Raw genomic sequence first — 21,474 nt, 5'->3', positions numbered from 1 at the left:
CTTAATTATCCCAAATGCATGCAAGCAAGAAGACAGTATTTAAAAATCAAAGTATGCAGACAACAATTGTGACAAATCTCATTCATAGACAGGACATCAAATTGCATACATCATACAAATCCTGAATGGCCCTAAAATGAAGGTGGAAAATTGCATAACCCACCGGTCCTAGGATATGAGGTGTTTCGGTCTCTCTCTATAGTATGTCAATATAAGAATAACCTCAGACTTCAACATCTAGGTGTTTAACTCTCAACACATTATGCAAATTTACCCTATCATAAACTTGGAAAACTTCTAATCGCACCAATTGAATTAGAAATACACTCGAGATCAATAGGACTGCAATCAAGGCTTGTAATGTGGCCAAGGTATAGGTGAGGTAGAAAGAGATAAAAATCAAGTCCAAAATCAAAGAGAGGTGTTATGAAAAATGAATGCATAAATCATTCATGAATGCATAACATAAACAATAAATGTTCTGAAATGTAAATAAACAGCAATGCATCACACTGTGGAATACTTGAATGAAAAGATGAAAAGATATCTCTACCATAATGTTTTGATTTTATTTGTGCGCCTCATCCTCTTTCGGAAACTTAAATTTCCGTTTCAAAAAAATCTACAAAATACAACAAGTAAGCAATGTTAAAAAGAAAACAACCACAACAACAAAACCATTAGTTGAAGCAATTCAAACTTTGAGAACAAATTTGAACTCAAATGGCAGAGCACTAAGTTCTAACCTTTAAGGCCTAAGTCTTATGTCTTAGTATACTAAGCCCTAATCCCTAATCATACTTTGACCTAAGCCTTTAAGCCCTAAGCCCTATGCCCTATGCCCTATGCCCTATGCCCTATGCCCTATGCCCTATGCCCTATGCCCTATGCCCTATGCCCTATGCCCTATGCCCTATGCCCTATGCCCTATGCCCTATGCCCTATGCCCTATGCCCTATGCCCTATGCCCTATGCCCTATGCCCTATGCCCTATGCCCTATGCCCTATGCCCTATGCCCTATGCCCTATGCCCTATGCCCTATGCCCTATGCCCTATGCCCTATGCCCTATGCCCTATGCCCTATGCCCTATGCCCTATGCCCTACGCCCTACGCCCTACGCCCTACGCCCTACGCCCTACGCCCTACGCCCTACGCCCTATGCCTCCAAATGGTACTCAAACAATGCTAAACAATTCTTGGTTCAAAATAAATAGTGTCATAAGGAGAACATAAGATTTCTTATCTGTCACAACTACAATTGAAGGAGTAGCTCTTGGGAGTCGAGGGACACAACAGTGCCAATAATGAGGGTGGTAGCGTTGGAAACAACTACGACTTCATCGAGTAGTACATAATTCAAGCCTCCAAGCTACACAATAAAGAAAAATCATGATAAGACAAACAATTTTCAATTGCGGACAATTACTACAACTAATTATATTTGAAGACATAACAAATCAAATGCAATATTGTACCTTATCTTTCATCTTCAACCAAACATTTGTTACATTTTGATCGTTGACAGTTATTGGTGGACCCAAACACTGGGTAACAGTTTCCATTTCAGCAAGTATCTTATTCTTTCTTAAAGCCAATAAAATTCAATTAGTTTTAGAGCAATAATGAACTTGAATAATTTCATAGTGAAAAAGATAAACATAATAACTCATCGGTAGATAACGAAATTTTTTCTAAAATGAACGAGAAATATATGGAATTACAAATTTCAAAGAATACCTTTTATGAAGTCAACTACTTTCTCCGCTCCTAGTTGGGTTGCAAAGTATTTATTGCGAAGACTCCCACAAGATGTACAAATCACTTGTAACAAAACAAATAGAAAGACATAGTAAAATTATCATGGTTAATTGCACAATTGATATTATAGACAAGAAACTCTTCCTTTACAACAAGGGAACAATTATAAAACTGGTTCCATTCTACCTAGTGTTATTTTGAACTGTGACAAACACTCTTTAAAATATTATAACATATGTAATCCTTGGATAAAAATAAAATACCAATATTTGTTGATAAAAAATCATTTTCAACTAAGAGCATATGTTTGTGTCACCATCACATGGAAATCAAATTAATGACATTTTTCTTGAAAAGTGGTAGCATGATATAAGTTTGATTCTCATATTTAAAAAGAACATACCATATCCTTGTCGGACATTACAAGAAGTCACAACCCGTAAGTAACCTTCCCCACATGTGCAGATAAACGTGTTGCTCCAGACAAAATAAGACGAACTCTACCTCCTAAACCCTCCTTTGCCCGATGATGATTAGCAAAGCCGTAATCCATTGTATGCACAAAACAGTTGGTACTAATTATCCACCACACCTCATTAAATTGTAGAATTTTGTACATATTATCCACCACACCTTACTAAATTGTAGAATTTTGAAAGCTGGTAAATTAAAGCTCACCAATTCCGGTAGGGATTATGGCTAGGGCATGAGCGTTTCTTTCTTATATCAAGGATGTTTTAGATGAACTATCATTCAACCCCTGCAGCCACGAAAAAGAATGAAGTTTAAGAAAAACATAATCTTAAATAATTGAACCTTCTATTAAGGTTTTACCAGCAAGTCTCAAGTTGTATGCTTATATTTAGAGCTAAGATTAGGGTAAGAGTTATGATTAGGGTTAGAGTAAGGATTATGATTATGGTCAAGGATGCGATTAAGGATTAAATAGAAAAAAAATATTACATGGCCACAAATGTTGCAACTTTTCTCACAACATCAAAGCTTTTGAGATAACAGTTCCTTGATAGCAGCAACTCTTTGTACAATAATAGATGACAAAAGTAAATTTTAATTGCATTTGAGTATAAGCATGAACATGGTGTAGAAACAAGATAACGAAGGGGTGACATACCCAAGGTATCGTATAAAGGTACACAATAAAGTCCGAGTCCATGAGCATTGCAGGCTGGCGATTTTTTTGTCAACATGATAAAGACCATTGGGTGAAAGTAGTTCAGGAGCCAAGGATACCCATAACTGGCACAATATAAGCATAGAGATATAATTAAAGAATTGAAACTCTCTGAATAGAGTAGATATTCAATATATCAAAAACAAAACTTCATTGCAGAAATATCTTATTCTCCTTCAGCTCAATCAAGATCAAACTCTCCACCAAATAAACAACAAAATAGACATAAAAATTGTAATAAATACTCAAACCCCAAATACAAGTAAATGTCAACACATGAATACTGCAGAAAACTCCCACATGTAGGGTAACTACTTCCAGGCAAGCAGCAAAATTAAGATGGAAAAAGCACAGAAAACAAAAGGCAAGGGAATTAAAAATAAAATTTACCTCCATGCTCATAATTCATTCTGCCGGATTGGCACCCTGCAAACCAGTATATATATGAATTAAGCTCAAAAGAACAAAATGCTAGAAAATAAAAAAATTATCATATCATATGCAAAAAAACAAAATATCAAAACATATAAACAAGGATCCAATATGCAAACTTATGTACAAAAGGGGAATCTGTCATATGCTAAGCACTTCAACACATGAAATCAAGTTTTTGAATCAACTAAAAATTACCTAAAGAAAAAAAGATTAATATAGTACCTGTATTGTTCAACTGAAGATTTAGTCACAATTGGTGCAGATTTCTTCTCGCGATAACCCATGCCAAATTCTTCAGCAATTACCCATGAAGGCTGCCAAAGGAGTTAGAATTAATATGTTGAAACAAAATAAAGGTAAACTTTGTGGACAAAATAAAGGTAAACAAAAATCACGTGCTCCACTTTTGTTGTTTCAGGACAACTTTGTGCTCCTTTAATTCCATTCTTTTGGTCTGATTTTCAATCCTGCACAAATATATCACACAACTTAATATTCTCTTGGCTAAACAGATTGCAAGATACAATGCACAAGATAAAGAATTCTCCCTTTCCCGGTCTTGCACAATTGACGTGGAAAATGGATCCTAGTTGCACTTAATTTACAATCTTGTGCACTAAGCTTCCTATTCTCATCAATCCAAAGCTGCACAGATATTTAAACTTCAATCAGTAGGGTATCCATTCAATACTATCACTTAAGAGCTAAAACCGAAGCAACAATTCAAAACAAGGGTAAGTTAGACAACTTCCCTATTTGGATGGTTGTTTCTAGCCTGCTCCAAGCTCCACACTGAGGTGTTGTTGCTGCTGTCTACTCAGAAATACTTGACTCCAATTAGACTCTAATTGAGATGGAACTAAATGGCAATCAAGAATATACCAAAATCAAACTGACATCTGCACATAAATCATCAAACAAATTTAAAAAATTGGAAGTGAATGTCGTAGTAGTAAACAATTTTAAAAGTTGAAGTAAATGCAATAGAAATTTTCTCTTTTGTTATCTTGATTGCACTCCAGTTTAAGCAATCTGCACAAGAAACAATTAGCAAGTCAGTTAGGCTTACAGGTTCATCTTAAGTTGTACTACATAGAAACTATAAATTGCACTAATCTATCACATATACAACATAAAAGCTATCTAAACATATTCAAAATGGTTCAAACAGTCTAAGAACTACTACAATATCTATTTCTATCACAAACCAAAAATTTGTCTACCTAAAGCCTAACTTACTTGACAGTCTTAAGTTAAAATGCAAGAATTGTAACTACCCTATAATAAAACCTCAAGGTAAGTGCCAAAACAAGTTTTGAATGTTAAAAGGTTACAAAAGACTGAACAAGTTACTAAGAATCATTAGCAAATCAAAATATACCTATACTACTAAAAATTACAGCACTAACTAATAAAATTAGGCTAATAAAACTGCACTAGTTCTAAAATATGATTTTAACACTACCTAATAACAAAGTAACTATGCACACAACTTTAAAATCAGTTAACTGAACTAACTGAACTCATATTTGCTTCAAAAGGGTGAAAATATACAATCTGACTATATAAATCTAAAACTGGATTAAATCAACAAAAACAGCACATAACAATAAGTACTCCTACAAACACAACTTAAAAACTAACTAACCTGATTCCTACAGGTTTCAAACAACTAATAAAAGCTAGAAACAAAGTTAACTACTATAATTCATGCTAGATTCGAATTTTGACCTATTCACTAAAATCTATCCACTAAAACTACGCCTTTTTGAAAGCTATGCAGAATTATGACTTACTAAACCAAGGGAAATGTAACAGAAGCTATCTCAACAAGTTCTAATAGGTAAAAATTAATGTAGAAAGCTTAAAAACAATACAAAAAAGTACTATACAAAAATTCACTATGCAAAGCTGAAATTTAAAACTAATCTAATAACTATAAATTAGAATGAACATATAAAATCTGAACAAACCTAATACTACTATAATCAACTAAACAATAACTGAGCAATTTCAAATTCATCTAACTATGTTATGACTACAGGTATTTACAAACATGAAACTAAAAATACAAAAACTAGCTTATGCCTAGACTAATGCTACTGAATAGATCAAAGACCAAAAAGATCCTGCAATTCTTATTAATATCAGATTTTAAATAATGATTTGAGCATAGCAAACACGTAGTATTAAATATCATATATATGAAGATATCCCAAAAGAATGCAGCACCAGAGATTCCAATGCATCACCACCTATGTCAAGTATTCATCAGTATAAATCAGAATAAATGTAAAGTCTCAGCAGCTCAATGAAACATACTAAGGAATTTAATTAAGAAAGCTACCTGCATAGAGATTGGTTCTGTAGGAAATCACACTTATACATTTATTCTACAACTAAATACAAAAGTGATATCTAATAACAAAGTAACTATGCACACGACTTCAAAATTACTTAACTGAACTCATATTTACGTCATTTGGGAGAAAATATAAAATCTTGACTATATATATATATATATATACATATATATATATAATATATACATATATATACATATATACATATATATACATATATACATATATATACATATATACATATATACATATATACATATATACATATATACATATATACATATATACATATATACATATATACTATATACATATATACATATATACATATATATATATATATATATATATATAAAAACTGAATGAAATCAAGAAAAACAGCACATAACATAAGTACTCATACAAACACCAATTAAAAACTAACTACCTCATTTCTACAAGTTTCACAACTAATGAAAGCTAGAAAAAAAGTTAACTACTAAAATTGATCACAGATTCGAATTTTAACCTATTCACTAAAATCTATCAACTAAAACTATGCCTATTTAAAAGCTATGCAGAATTATGAGTTACTAAACCAAGGGAAATATAACAAAAACTATCTCAACAAGTTCTAATTGGTAAAAATTAATGTAGAAAGCTTAAAAACAATACAAACAAATACTAAACAAAAATTCACTATGCAAAGTTGAATTTAAAACTAATCTACAAAATATAAATTAGAATGAACATATAAAATCTGATCAAACCTAATACTACTATAATACTCTAAACAACAACTAAGCAATTTCCAATTCATCTAACTAAGTTATGACTACAGGTACTTACAAACTTGCAACTAAAAATACAAAAACTAGCTTATGCCTAGAATAATGCTACTGAACATATCAAAGACATTTTAAATAATCAACTGAGCTTAGCAAACACGTGGTAATAAATACAATATATATGAAGATATCCCAAAAAAGATATTCCAATGCATCACCACCGATGCCAAGTATTCATCAATAGAAATCAGAATAAATGTAAGGTCCCAGCTCAATGAAATAAAAATAGACATAAAAATAATAATAAATACTCAAACCCCAAATACAAGCAAATGTCAACACATGAATGATGCAGAAAACTCCCACGTGTAGGGTAACTACTTCCAAGCGAGCAGCAAAATTAAGATGGAAAAAACACAGAAAACAGAAGGCAAGGGAATCCAAAAAAAAATTTACCTCTATGCTCATAATTCATTTTGTTGGATTGGCACCCTGCAAACCAGTATATATGAATTAAGCTCAAAAGAACAAAATGGTAGAAAATAAAAATATTATCATATCATATGCAAAAAAACAAAATATCAAAACATATAAACAAGGATTCAATATGCAAACTTATGTACAAAAGGGGAATCTCTCATATGCTAAGCACTTCAACTCATGACACCAAGCTTTTGAATCAACTAAGAATTACCTAAGGAAAAAAATATTAATATATTACCTGTAGTGTTCAACTGAAGATTTAGTCACAATTGGTGCAGATTTCTTCCCGCGATAACCCATGTCAAATTCTTCATCAATTATCCAAGAAGGCTGCCAAAGGAGTTAGAATTAATATGTTGAAACAAAAGAAAGGTAAACTTTGTGGACAAAATAAAGGTAAACAAAAATCACGTGCTCCACTTTTGTTGTTTCTGGACAACTTTGTGCTCCTTTAATTCAATTCTTTTGGTCTGATTTTCAATCCTGCACACATATATCACACAGCTTAATATTCTCTTGCCTAAACAGATTGCAAGATACAATGCACAAGATAAAGAATTCTCCCTTTCCCGGTCTTGCACAATTGACGTGGAAAATGGATCCTAGTTGCACTCAATTTTAAATCTTGTGCACTAACCTTCCTATTTTCATCAATCCAAAGCTGCACAGATATTTAAACTTCAATAAGTAGGGTATCGATTCAATACTATCACTTAAGACCTAAAACCGAAGCAACAATTCAAAACAAAGGTAAGTTAGACAACTTCCCTATTTGGATGGTTGTTTCTAGCCTGCTCCAAGCTCCACACTGAGGTGTTGTTGCTGTTGTCTACTCAGAAATACTTGAATCCAATTAGACTCTAATTGAGATGGAACTAAATGGAAATGAAGAATATAAATCAGCAAACAAATTTAAAAAATTGGAAGTGAATGTCGTAGTAGTAAACAATTTTAAAAGTTGAAGTAAATGCAATAGAAATTTTCTCTTTTGTTATCTTGATTGCGCTCCAGTTTAAGTAATCTGCACAAGAAACAATTAGCAAGTCAGTTACACTAAACTCTCTCAATTTGCCAATAGACTTAGGCCAAGTTAGCCTCACAAAACATAATAAAAATTTGATCTCCGACTGAACACAACTTTACATTGAACAAAACATTAGTAGGACAAACAATTGATAAAACTACAACTCTGTATATAGCTTATCTCAAACAAACAAAATAAATGACAAAAATAATGAGAGTGCATGATAAAAATGTCAGAGTACTAGCATAGATAGACAATAATCTACCTTGGGAGTTGTAAAACTCGAGTTTCTGCTTGAGTAAATCCAAACTGCTAAACATCCGGAGCACAGGTTCGAATCCGCATTTGCTTTGACCCAATGTCTGTAATAACATAAGTAACATCAACAAAATCATCAAACCTTTGCAATAGAACAATTGCACAAAAAACATGATACTTGGGCCCAAGCCCATCAAATAATTAAGGTCAAATACTAGAAGCTAGCCAAGGAAAGCATAATTGCAGGCATGAAGGTGCACCAGTGCAAGGTCTAGGAGTGCTTAGCCCATCTTCACTTTAAAGCACGTGTATATGTGCTCATTCTAGATCTTTAGCACCCACCTTATGCTTGCACACGTGGCATTAGATCCACATTTGTAGGAATCTTTTAGCACCGTTGATACCCAAAATAGGAGCTGAATTCCTTCTATAAATTCACTCCTAGATCTCCTTTGTAATCACTTTTGAAGAATATTGAGTTTTACTCTGCTCATGCATTTTCAGCACCTTAAACTCTGTCCAAAAGTCATTCCAATGAGCTTCCCTTCTTCATCTAGCTTCCTTCCAGTGGAAGGCCGCCTGAGCTAGCTTTCAACCTCCCAAACAACTCTTCAACCATCACTTATACAACTGATTTTCACTCTGCATCTCCGCTGCCCATCTCTGGTTTCCATTTTCCGCTGCATTCAACCTGTCACTCTTGCTGGAGCAACTCATCAAGTGGTATTCAGAGCCTAGGTTCTGCATCACGCTCCAGCTAAGTGTTCTTCCCATTCCATACTGTCATAAACACTTCCTTCGTGTTTTTCTTGAATCTGTGCACTGTTTCCTTAAGTTTTTCAATTCCAGTAGATTCCATTGTGTTGATTCGTTTGTTCCAGCTTTTAATTGCTTTATTGTTCATCATTTCAATCGGATCAATTCATTGATTTGAGTCTTTAATTTTTTTTTAAAATCTGCATTGTTTTGTCCAGTCATGTGATTTGCTTGAATTTTGTCAAAATCCTGAGTAATTTTGGTGCCTGGATAAATCTGTGAAACTGGATGTGTTTTTCAATAGAAGCACATCAGATGAGCAATGATTAAAGAGCTCAAGTGCATCTTGAATTCCATCACAGTGCACTGCCAATTGATGTAGTTTTTGAATCTGCTTTAAATTTTCTGAACTACAACGTGTGGAAATTTGCTTTCTGGTTGTGTTTGAATTCTTGGACTGCGTTGTGTGCATACCATATGAACATTGTATTGTCTAAGACAATAAAAACTGGTTGCACCAGTCAGCAGAATCCAGAATTCATTGCTAGAGCAGTTGGACCGAGCTGCACACACTTTGATTGAGTCTTTTCCTGATTTTTGAATCTGTCCAGCTTAGAACTCACTTCTGGACATCTCTTAATGCATTTCTAGAGTCTTGTTCAAGTTTAATTTGCTGTCCTGGAGTCATAAAAGTTGTTTACAGTTTTGTTTGAATCCTCAGCTGAAGTTTGGTTGGTGAATTGGTAAAATTTGGTGTTAAAAGGCAACTGAACTAGTGAAATTTTGATTTGCTAGCATTTAGCCTCTGCTGGCAGCTTGCACAAGTCATATTTGGTAAACTAAAGTTGCTCGAACCATTAAATTGAAAGTCCAAACACGTTTGTGCAAATTGACCATCTAAACCACCAATTTTCAACACTTTTTCTGATATAAGTTGCAGATTTTGAAAATTCAGAGTTTGGTATGATTAATGCATCAGATTCAATGTTAGATTGGTAGCAAAAGCTTGGTTCAATTGAATTAAAAGAAGTGCACAATTCAAATCTTACCATAAACTGCACTGTAAAAAGCTGTTTGAACCTGTACTAAGCAAATTTGAAAACTCTGATGCACATTTTTCAGCCTTCTGCCAGGCATTTTGTCAAACACTTTGCCTAGTTTAAATTTGGGTTCGAATTGATCATAGCTGCAACTTATCTTTGTTTCTTGCTTTTCAAATCCACTCTAGATCCTTTCCTAAGTTCATTTTGAGTGCCACCATTTATTGGAAACATTGATTTAAGTTGTTTGAAAATCCTGCACATAAGCTGTTTGATAAAACTACAGTTGCATTCTGGTTATAACAGTTTTCGGGCAGCAGCAGTGTTGATTTTCTGGCTTAATAATTGATTATTGGTGGTTTGTATGAGCTCTATGTTGGGTGCAGAACTATCTCAAAACGTCCCACAACACTGGTAGCATCTTAGGGAGTGGATTAGCAAGGAAAGATCAACCTTGGGGCTGATTTTTGGTGCACAGAACCACGTTCTTCACTGGTCTGCATAAAATCTGGTTGCTGCAACAGCAGCATATTTCACTTAGCAGCTGTGAGATTAGTGTGAATCAACCAAATTCACTTCCTTTGAGAGAAGCCAGAGCTGCACACCACTTTTACTTTCTATTCTCTTGATTGTTTGATTTCTATTTCTTGCAAAAATACTTGTAATTGGCCATTAAATAAGTGACTTGGAAGAATTCACAAGTGTTCTTCCATCACTTGCAAACTTTGCTTTTAATTGTTCATATAAAATTGGTAGACAGTGAGTGTGTCTTGGATACAAAGTTCCAAGCCTCACTTAGGAGATCTCACTTCTTTCAATTTTTGGAAGCGCATAGGCCAAGTCTTAGAAGTCCGCATTTAGGGTCTAGTTTTCTTTGAGTTTGAGTGTGTCTTTAAACATTTAATGAATTTAGAGGTAATTTTGATTTAAAGAGTTTTAGTAAGTAACTAGGGATATATTTGGCAAGGCAAGACTTCGTATTTAAGCAACCTATACGGTTCACCTCTCTTACCTGGAATATTGTCCTCAAGTGAAAAAATTCTAGTCTTTACTTCAAGAAAACTTTTAAGTTCATCAAAATGTCTGGAAGACAATCCCCTAGAATTAGTGATCCTCCCAAAGATCAATTTTCATTCCAAACTCTCGTCAATCAACTCAATGAGATTGAGAGAAAAATAAGTCAAGAAAAAGTCCAAAGAGAGCAATAGTGCCATGGTTGAAAATGAGTTGAAACTTTTGAGAAAGGAACAAGTCCGAATTAGGGAGAGAAGTTATAGTGGAGAGTCCCAATATGAACAAGAGGCCTTAAGAGTAGGAGAATATTATCATCAACCTTCTTCATCAAGAAGACATAGGAGGGAATTTGAAAATCCTCCTACCCTTAGGAAGTTAATGTAGTATTGCCTCATTTTCATGGAAAAGATAATGTTAGGCTTCCCAGATTGGGAAATGAAGGTAGAGCAAATTTGTGCTTGCCATCAAGTGGGAGAAAAAGAAAAGTCTCTCTTGCTACCCTAAGTTTTCAAGGATATGCAATGCACTGGTGGACTGCTACAGTCCAAGAGAGACTAAGACAGCGACTTCCTCCAATAAAACATTGGAATGAGCTTACAAATGCCCTTCGAAAAGGCACATGCCCTCCTACTACAAAAGAGAACTCATGGATAAACTCCAAAATTGCAACAACAGTCTATGTCTGTTGAAGAAAGAAACTAAGTAAAATTACCTGGATAAATTCCATCTTCATTTTTCATGAGGAGTTCACAATGCCATAAAACACGATCTAGGATGTTAAGGAGTGAAAACACTGCACAAATAAAAGAAACATCAGAATCAAAAAAATTAGGATAATAATTTCACCAAAGAAAACATTACCTAAAAGCAAACAACTCCCAAACTGACTTTGCATTAGGCATCTTTAGGAATGTCTGACGCATATTCTTTGTTAGTCAACAGAATATAATCTTTTTGAATTTCTGCGTGAAATCAAAGGTTAAAAATATTCAAAGGCAAGTTATCTGCAGTATAGTATAGAAAAATATGATAGGAACATACTAAATTTGTATTTTTGGGAGCCTTTCAGCTTCTCAAACAATCGCCCTTCATCCATAGCCTTTGCCCGTAAACTACAAGTCTCATAATTTTCCCATAGATAAAAAAAGAAAGGAAAAGAAAAATCAACCTTAATTATCCCAAATGCATGCAAGCAAGAAGACAGTATTTAAAAATCAAAGTATGCAGACAACAATTGTGACAAATCTCATTCATAGACAGGACATCAAATTGCATACATCATACAAATCCTGAATGGCCCTAAAATGAAGGTGGAAAATTGCATAACCCACCGGTCCTAGGATATGAGGTGTTTCGGTCTCTCTCTATAGTATGTCAATATAAGAATAACCTCAGACTTCAACATCTAGGTGTTTAACTCTCAACACATTATGCAAATTTACCCTATCATAAACTTGGAAAACTTCTAATCGCACCAATTGAATTAGAAATACACTCGAGATCAATAGGACTGCAATCAAGGCTTGTAATGTGGCCAAGGTATAGGTGAGGTAGAAAGAGATAAAAATCAAGTCCAAAATCAAAGAGAGGTGTTATGAAAAATGAATGCATAAATCATTCATGAATGCATAACATAAACAATAAATGTTCTGAAATGTAAATAAACAGCAATGCATCACACTGTGGAATACTTGAATGAAAAGATGAAAAGATATCTCTACCATAATGTTTTGATTTTATTTGTGCGCCTCATCCTCTTTCGGAAACTTAAATTTCCGTTTCAAAAAAATCTACAAAATACAACAAGTAAGCAATGTTAAAAAGAAAACAACCACAACAACAAAACCATTAGTTGAAGCAATTCAAACTTTGAGAACAAATTTGAACTCAAATGGCAGAGCACTAAGTTCTAACCTTTAAGGCCTAAGTCTTATGTCTTAGTATACTAAGCCCTAATCCCTAATCATACTTTGACCTAAGCCTTTAAGCCCTATGCCCTATGCCCTATGCCCTATGCCCTATGCCCTATGCCCTATGCCCTATGCCCTATGCCCTATGCCCTATGCCCTATGCCCTATGCCCTATGCCCTATGCCCTATGCCCTATGCCCTATGCCCTATGCCCTATGCCTATGCCCTATGCCCTATGCCCTATGCCCTATGCCCTATGCCCTATGCCCTATGCCCTATGCCCTATGCCCTACGCCCTATGCCTCCAAATGGTACTCATACAATGCTAAACAATTCTTGGTTCAAAATAAATAGTGTCATAAGGAGAACATAAGATTTTTTATCTGTCACTACTACAATTGAAGGAGTAGCTCTTGGGAGTCGAGGGACACAACAGTGCCAATAATGAGGGTGGTAGCGTTGGAAACAACTACGACTTCATCGAGTAGTACATAATTCAAGCCTTCAAGCTACACAATAAAGAAAAATCATGATAAGACAAACAATTTTCAATTGCGGACAATTACTACAACTAATTATATTTGAAGACATAACAAATCAAATGCAATATTGTACCTTATCTTTCATCTTCAACCAAACATTTGTTACATTTTCGTTGACAGTTATTGGTGGACCCAAACACTGGGTAACAGTTTCCATTTCAGCAAGTATCTTATTCTTTCTTAAAGCCAATAAAATTCAATTAGTTTTAGAGCAATAATGAACTTGAATAATTTCATAGTGAAAAAGATAAACATAATAACTCATCGGTAGATAACGAAATTTTTTCTAAAATGAACGAGAAATATATGGAATTACAAATTTCAAAGAATACCTTTTATGAAGTCAACTACTTTCTCCGCTCCTAGTTGGGTTGCAAAGTATTTATTGCGAAGACTCCCACAAGATGTATAAATCACTTGTAACAAAACAAATAGAAAGACATAGTAAAATTATCATGGTTAATTGCACAATTGATATTGTAGACAAGAAACTCTTCCTTTACAACAAGGGAACAATTATAAAACTGGTTCCATTCTACCTAGTGCTATTTTGAACTGTGACAAACACTCTTTAAAATATTATAACATATGTAATCCTTGGATAAAAATAAAATACCAATATTTGTTGATAAAAAATCATTTTCAACTAAGAGCATATGTTTGTGTCACCATCACATGGAAATCAAATTAATGACATTTTTCTTGAAAAGTGGTAGCATGATATAAGTTTGATTCTCATATTTAAAAAGAACATACCATATCCTTGTCGGACATTACAAGAAGTCACAACCCGTAAGTAACCTTCCCCACATGTGCAGATAAACGTGTTGCTCCAGACAAAATAAGACGAACTCTACCTCCTAAACCCTCCTTTGCCCGATGATGATTAGCAAAGCCGTAATCCATTGTATGCACAAAACAGTTGGTACTAATTATCCACCACACCTCATTAAATTGTAGAATTTTGTACATATTATCCACCACACCTTACTAAATTGTAGAATTTTGTACATATTATATCCATACTTTCTAAAGTACCTCAAAGCCTTTCTATGAAATAGAAAAAGTGTACCACCTGAAATTATGAAGTAAAATTCAAAGCTTTTATGTCTTCGTAAAGTCAAATTAATGATAGAAATATGATTAGAAGGTAAAAGATAGGGTGAAAATAACAAGTTATAAGAAAACAACAAAATACTAATAATAACATCCTAAATCCTAATGAATTGTGATGATTATTGAATAACTACACAAGGTGCGTTTTTGCTACCAAGCTTCATGAATTTTTTTGAATAATGTGCCTTTATTCCTTAAACTCCTTAAACTGAAATAAAAGACCTATTGGAACATGAATACATTATGTTCAGATAAAGAAAAATTAAAAAACTTCATACAGTTTTAACCTTTTATACACTTCCACTGATTTCCTTTTATACACTTTAAACCTTTTATAAAGAAAATCTTATTCTGCTTTTCTTTAATTTTTTTAAAACTGAAAGGAAAAAAATAAACATTTAAACTATAGAAAGTTATTTATTTTTCAATTAAGTTTTTATTTTCTTAAAAATTCATTCAATTTAATCATGTATTAGTTGATAGTATTTTATACTTATTTATTTATTTACTATTATTCAAGTAAAAAAATAACACATAGTTGTAATACTATGTAGTATGTACCGCATGCAAAAACAAAAACAAAGCTAGAAACTCAGTCAAAATCAAAAGCTCGTTAGTAAAAATTATAAATAAAAGAACTTATTAGTTAAAATCCTTAAATTGAAATGACAGTGAACTAACTCTCAACACAATAAAATCCTAGTTTCTTTTTTAATGGAATAGAATTCACAGAACAATTATTAATCTCCACTGTATCTAGGAATTAAAATGAGAATTATAGTTTTTACTAAGTTAGAATTAATCAAAATTATAATTACCCTAAAATAATAGCTAAAATCATTGTATTAACACATTTACAAAATCAAGAATTTTACTCTGTAAATCAAAAATGTCATAAAAACAATAAATTAGACCCTAAACACAACTTAATAAAAAAATACAATTAGCTTAGAAAGATCTGAAATTAATTTATTTTTCTCAATTATCACGCTTAAAAACTCTCTGAATTATTTTAAATTTATTTATTTGCCTTGTGTTTACAAGCCAGTAGAACGCATAGAAAACACCATAATTATTTACACCACTTTGAAAAAAAAATAGTGAGAAACATGAATTAGACATTTTGGTGGGAAATAATATAGTAAGTAAAATTAAGTATCGTGGCAGATTGTATAAAATTTAGCACTAGTTGTATAAAATCATGGACATGACATGAGTACAAAGAAACAGTACTTAGTTAGACTTAAAAAGTACATAAACTTTAAAATTCTCAACACCATAACCAATTAACTTCAAAGCTCGAGAATTCATAGTGTCAAACTTTAACTCTTTGCATGATTCATATAACCCTTCAAAAACTTAGCACCTTAGATGTGATGGTCTAAAAGCTCATTATGATTGTTAAAATCAGGCAAATCCAATAACCATCAACTTACAAGATCCCAATGTTGGCACCCTAGATGGTCTAACCTCCGTAGCCTATGTAGACATCCTAATCTCTAATTCTTTCAATTTTCCAGTGTTATAGTGGTGTGTTAAGTATTGTTTGTGAGTGTCCAAAGCTATTGTAATTTTTGTAACTTTCTATAGCATGAATTAAACTTAAACAGTTAAACTTGTTCACCACTTGAGGTTCTTATTATTTTTTTCTGCAAAGTCTTATCTATAAGGGAAGGTCCAAACATTATAATTAGAAGTTGTTTGCACACAGGTGACAACCATAAGTGATTTGTGTACTCACTATAAACAAAAGTGACTTGTGTAATAAACCAGCAACAACAAGGTGAACCAGTGATACGACAACCACTGCATGACAGATAAAAGCAGAAAGAAAGCCAACCCAACCCCAACCCCAACCCCACACATTGGAAAACATTTACCTAAAAGAAAACAACTCCCAAACTGCAAAGAACGGCAAAGTCAACCAAACAGACATCTGAAATTAAAACAAGAACGGTAAAGAAAAGAGAAAAGATAAGAGATAAGCGAGAAAAAACCTGCAAGGCGTTGACGAAACCATGGAGGCCTCGTCGTAGGTCATGGCGGAGTTGAGCGGTGCGGCGGTTGGGCGCTCATACTCCATTGCTGCAACGGAACCGAAAACGCACGCTGAGAAGATACGCGACGAATGAAATTGCGAAAAGGAAAAAGAGAAAATGCATCCGAAATGCCATTGGTGAAGTCAATCAAACAAACACAGACCTCAAATTAAAGCAAGAACGGCAAAGAAGAAAAAATAAGAGATAAGAGAGAGGAAACTTGCAAGGCGTTGACGAAGCTCTTGCTGCGCTCCATGGAGGCCTCGTCGTAGTCATGGCGAGTTGAGCGGTGCGGCGGTTGGGCGCTCAAACTCCATTGCTGCAACGGAAACGCACGCTGAGAAGAACGATGCTCTGATGAGTGCATAATGAATGCGAATTGAGAACTGAAGAGAGAGAAAAGAAAACTCAAAGAGAAAAAGGAAAACAGTTACCGTGAGGTGGCAAGTGATGTGTGAGTGGGAGCTTATTTAATGCACTGCCACGTGACATTATGTTGGCGCCACCTCTATTAACCTTTCACGGTGAAAAGACATCACTACCCTCTCGGTTGCCTTTTAGATTCGCTAGCCTCATTGGTCGACCGTCCAACCCTCTCGGTTGCCTTTTAGATTCGCTAGCCTCATTGGTTGACCGTCCAATGAATTTTTTTTTCTTATACCTTATATTCATTTTAATTTTAAATATTTTACAAACTAAAACAGATTTTATATTTAAACATAAATTTAATCATTCAATTATTTTCTAAATGTGACAGACTATTTTGTGTAAAAAAAATATTTATTATTAAAATGTTAAATTTTATAGTTTGATCACTCATTATTTAAGTTAAATGATTTCATTATTATTTAATTGTGTATAAAAATTTAAATGGTTGTCTTTATTTTTATTTCTCTAAATTTTATTTTTTGTTTTGAAAACTTGTAACATCCCATAAATACAGTAATAAACCATACAAATAGAATAATCACATTAATTAACATATCAAAGGGAGGTGTTATGAAAAATGAATGCATAAATCATTCACGAATGCATAACATAAACAATACAAGTTCTGAAATGTAAATAAACAGGAACGCATCACACAGTGAAAGAAAGTAAGGCAAGGTTCAAATCTCACAAAGATAAAATCTGTCAAAACTAGTTCGAAACTCACATTTCATGTAAAAACTATTCAATTCTATTAAAAGAAATTGTGTAAAAACTATTCAATTCTATTAAAAGAAATTGTAAAATCTAGCTAGAAACTATGAACTCAAATTAGAAACTCAATAAATCATTCACAATCAAGAACTAAAAATAGTAGACAAGTAATCATGCAAAACCTGGAAAACTCAACTAAGAACCTCAATGTATGGACCTAAACAAGTTTGAAACTATAAAAGGAAGTTAAGAGAAGTGGATAGAAACTCACTATCTAAAAACAACAAATAACTAAGAATCTCACTATCAAATCTGAAACAGAATACTAAAACAGGATAGAAACTAAAACTACTACTCTTGAAACAGCAAAGATATTTTATAAAAGCAAAATAAAACTGAAATCTCTTAAAACAGTAAAAGAAACTAGCTATGAAATAGAATAAGAAACCTCATGAGCTTCTTTCACCGTCTTTCCATCCTTTTTCTTTCTCCAATTATATCCATACTTTCTAAAGTACCTCAAAGCCTTTCTATGAAATAGAAAAAGTGTACCACCTGAAATTATGAAGTAAAATTCAAAGCTTTTATGTCTTCGTAAAGTCAAATTAATGATAGAAATATGATTAGAAGGTAAAAGATAGGGTGAAAATAACAAGTTATAAGAAAACAACAAAATACTAATAATAACATCCTAAATCCTAATGAATTGTGATGATTATGCAATAACTACACAAGGTGCGTTTTTGCTACCAAGCTTCATGAATTTTTTTGAATAATGTGCCTTTATTCCTTAAACTCCTTAAACTGAAATAAAAGACCTATTGGAACATGAATACATTATGTTCAGATAAAGAAAAATTAAAAAACTTCATACAGTTTTAACCTTTTATACACTTTAAACCTTTTATAAAGAAAATCTTATTCTGCTTTTCTTTAATTTTTTTAAAACTGAAAGGAAAAAAATAAACATTTAAACTATAGAAAGTTATTTATTTTTCAATTAAGTTTTTATTTTCTTAAAAATTCATTCAATTTAATCATGTATTAGTTGATAGTATTTTATACTTATTTATTTATTTACTATTATTCAAGTAAAAAATAACACATAGTTGTAATACTATGTAGTATGTACCGCATGCAAAAACAAAAACAAAGCTAGAAACTCAGTCAAAATCAAAAGCTCGTTAGTAAAAATTATAAATAAAAGAACTTATTAGTTAAAATCCTTAAATTGAAATGACAGTGAACTAACTCTCAACACAATAAAATCCTAGTTTCTTTTTTAATGGAATAGAATTCACAGAACAATTATTAATCTCCACTGTATCTAGGAATTAAAATGAGAATTATAGTTTTTACTAAGTTAGAATTAATCAAAATTATAATTACCCTAAAATAATAGCTAAAATCATTGTATTAACACATTTACAAAATCAAGAATTTTACTCTGTAAATCAAAAATGTCATAAAAACAATAAATTAGACCCTAAACACAACTTAATAAAAAAAATACAATTAGCTTAGAAAGATCTGAAATTAATTTATTTTTCTCAATTATCACGCTTAAAAACTCTCTGAATTATTTTAAATTTATTTATTTGCCTTGTGTTTACAAGCCAGTAGAACGCATAGAAAACACCATAATTATTTACACCACTTTGAAAAAAAAATAGTGAGAAACATGAATTAGACATTTTGGTGGGAAATAATATAGTAAGTAAAATTAAGTATCGTGGCAGATTGTATAAAATTTAGCACTAGTTGTATAAAATCATGGACATGACATGAGTACAAAGAAACAGTACTTAGTTAGACTTAAAAAGTACATAAACTTTAAAATTCTCAACACCATAACCAATTAACTTCAAAGCTCGAGAATTCATAGTGTCAAACTTTAACTCTTTGCATGATTCATATAACCCTTCAAAAACTTAGCACCTTAGATGTGATGGTCTAAAAGCTCATTATGATTGTTAAAATCAGGCAAATCCAATAACCATCAACTTACAAGATCCCAATGTTGGCACCCTAGATGGTCTAACCTCCGTAGCCTATGTAGACATCCTAATCTCTAATTCTTTCAATTTTCCAGTGTTATAGTGGTGTGTTAAGTATTGTTTGTGAGTGTCCAAAGCTATTGTAATTTTTGTAACTTTCTATAGCATGAATTAAACTTAAACAGTTAAACTTGTTCACCACTTGAGGTTCTTATTATTTTTTTCTGCAAAGTCTTATCTATAAGGGAAGGTCCAAACATTATAATTAGAAGTTGTTTGCACACAGGTGACAACCATAAGTGATTTGTGTACTCACTATAAACAAAAGTGACTTGTGTAATAAACCAGCAACAACAAGGTGAACCAGTGATACGACAACCACTGCATGACAGATAAAAGCAGAAAGAAAGCCAACCCAACCCCAACCCCAACCCCACACATTGGAAAACATTTACCTAAAAGAAAACAACTCCCAAACTGCAAAGAACGGCAAAGTCAACCAAACAGACATCTGAAATTAAAACAAGAACGGTAAAGAAAAGAGAAAAGATAAGAGATAAGCGAGAAAAAACCTGCAAGGCGTTGACGAAACCATGGAGGCCTCGTCGTAGGTCATGGCGGAGTTGAGCGGTGCGGCGGTTGGGCGCTCATACTCCATTGCTGCAACGGAACCGAAAACGCACGCTGAGAAGATACGCGACGAATGAAATTGCGAAAAGGAAAAAGAGAAAATGCATCCGAAATGCCATTGGTGAAGTCAATCAAACAAACACAGACCTCAAATTAAAGCAAGAACGGCAAAGAAGAAAAAATAAGAGATAAGAGAGAGGAAACTTGCAAGGCGTTGACGAAGCTCTTGCTGCGCTCCATGGAGGCCTCGTCGTAGTCATGGCGAGTTGAGCGGTGCGGCGGTTGGGCGCTCAAACTCCATTGCTGCAACGGAAACGCACGCTGAGAAGAACGATGCTCTGATGAGTGCATAATGAATGCGAATTGAGAACTGAAGAGAGAGAAAAGAAAACTCAAAGAGAAAAAGGAAAACAGTTACCGTGAGGTGGCAAGTGATGTGTGAGTGGGAGCTTATTTAATGCACTGCCACGTGACATTATGTTGGCGCCACCTCTATTAACCTTTCACGGTGAAAAGACATCACTACCCTCTCGGTTGCCTTTTAGATTCGCTAGCCTCATTGGTCGACCGTCCAACCCTCTCGGTTGCCTTTTAGATTCGCTAGCCTCATTGGTTGACCGTCCAATGAATTTTTTTTTCTTATACCTTATATTCATTTTAATTTTAAATATTTTACAAACTAAAACAGATTTTATATTTAAACATAAATTTAATCATTCAATTATTTTCTAAATGTGACAGACTATTTTGTGTAAAAAAAATATTTATTATTAAAATGTTAAATTTTATAGTTTGATCACTCATTATTTAAGTTAAATGATTTCATTTATTATTTAATTGTGTATAAAAATTTAAATGGTTGTCTTTATTTTTATTTCTCTAAATTTTATTTTTTGTTTTGAAAACTTGTAACATCCCATAAATACAGTAATAAACCATACAAATAGAATAATCACATTAATTAACATATCAAAGGGAGGTGTTATGAAAAATGAATGCATAAAT

At 33.1% G+C, this 21,474-nt stretch overlaps 2 long non-coding RNA genes across 2 annotated transcripts; both read right to left on the bottom strand.

The window, feature by feature from the left end:
- Positions 1–14,355: 14,355 nt before the first annotated feature.
- On the bottom strand, positions 14,356–17,432 carry LOC148197288 (uncharacterized). Its single transcript, XR_015780475.1, has 3 exons — positions 16,924–17,432; positions 16,658–16,745; positions 14,356–14,619 (listed from the first exon to the last, which is right to left on the bottom strand). It is a non-coding gene; the product is annotated as an uncharacterized LOC148197288 (long non-coding RNA).
- A 522-nt stretch (positions 17,433–17,954) lies between these two features.
- On the bottom strand, positions 17,955–21,252 carry LOC148197287 (uncharacterized). Its single transcript, XR_015780461.1, has 3 exons — positions 20,678–21,252; positions 20,412–20,499; positions 17,955–18,397 (listed from the first exon to the last, which is right to left on the bottom strand). It is a non-coding gene; the product is annotated as an uncharacterized LOC148197287 (long non-coding RNA).
- Between the last annotated feature and the right edge of the window lie 222 nt (positions 21,253–21,474).

Source organism: Vigna umbellata, chromosome 6, assembly GCF_029865625.1.
Source record: "Vigna umbellata cultivar VRB3 chromosome 6, Vumbellata_1.0, whole genome shotgun sequence".
NCBI lineage: Eukaryota > Viridiplantae > Streptophyta > Magnoliopsida > Fabales > Fabaceae > Vigna > Vigna umbellata.
Note: the sequence above shows the minus strand (reverse complement) of the source record. Positions and strands in the feature narration are given on the sequence as shown.